At 35.5% G+C, this 1,187-nt stretch overlaps 1 pseudogene; it reads right to left on the bottom strand.

Annotated features, from left to right (window-relative positions):
- Positions 1-250: 250 nt before the first annotated feature.
- On the bottom strand, positions 251-366 carry LOC111735358 (annotated as a pseudogene).
- Positions 367-1,187: the final 821 nt, after the last annotated feature.

Raw genomic sequence — 1,187 nt, 5'->3', positions numbered from 1 at the left:
CTGGATATACTACAGTTTAATTCATTCGCCTATTGACGGGCATCTTGTTTGCTTCCAAGTTTTAGAAGTTATGAGTAAAGCTGCTATAAACATTCACATGCAGGTCCAAACTTCCTTCTTAAGTGGCTAGAACGTTTTGCATTCCCACCAGCAATAAATTTCCGTTCCTCCACATCCTCATTAATGGCTTATTATTGGGGTTCATTTTCTAATTGATTATACTTCTTTTTTATTTATTTATTATTTTTTATGCCTACAGCACCTGATCTTCCTAAGTGGTCTCCCATCCAAGTACTAACCAGGCCCGACCCTGCTTATCTTCTGAGATCAGACATTGGACTTGTTCAGGGTGGAATGGCCGTAGACCATGGACCGTGGCTCCACTGGGGCGTGAACCCAGGACCTTCTGCGTGTAAAGCAGATGTGCTAACCGCTACATTATGAAACCACATCTTGATTATACTTGTAAGATTTAAAACAATTAATGTGTCCATGATATATGAAGAAAAGCTACTCGGTCTCTCATTTATTTTATTTTAGTTTCCAGAAGTAAGAATGCGTTTTTTAAAACCCTTAGGTCTGGGGCATATTTCATCTTTCTACCACTACCACTAGCCCTACCCTGCCCCCTCACCTCTACGTGGATGCTTAATTGTCATGAAAATCATCAAGAACTCTTTGAATTTCTGAGTATCTGAGATTATAACAGGCAAAAAATTGCTCCATTTATTTAATACATATGTATACATTTATAGTGATGACCACTACAGAAAAATGAAGAATTCAGAAACCAACCATAAGCTTGAGGTGAGCTACAAAAACAGGAATACAAATTCAAAGACCTTGAAAAAGAATTCCAGAAACATCAAACCAAGGTAATGAAACTTCACAGTGAATTTAACAGTAGAAAATTATCTTGTAAAATGGAAAGAAATTTGACCAAAAGCAGATTTACTGGCAATTACACATTTCAGTTTGGGGAATTTTCCAAACATCGTTTTCATGTGAGAGGAAAATTCATCACTTTTTTCAATTGCCCTGAATGTTGTAGAATAAAAACTGTTCAAATTTTCATGATGATTTGAAAAATTGAGTCTACGGTATTCCCTTTAATGATAAAAATCCTCAATAATTTTAATAATTTCAAAAGCTTTTTTTACACCTTTTTGAAACAACTACCATCATTT

This window comes from Pteropus vampyrus, unplaced genomic scaffold (assembly GCF_000151845.1).
Source record: "Pteropus vampyrus isolate Shadow unplaced genomic scaffold, Pvam_2.0 Scaffold24211, whole genome shotgun sequence".
NCBI classification, from domain to species: Eukaryota; Metazoa; Chordata; class Mammalia; order Chiroptera; family Pteropodidae; genus Pteropus; species Pteropus vampyrus.
The sequence above is the reverse complement of the archived record's forward strand: the minus strand, read 5'-3'. Positions and strand labels throughout refer to the sequence as shown.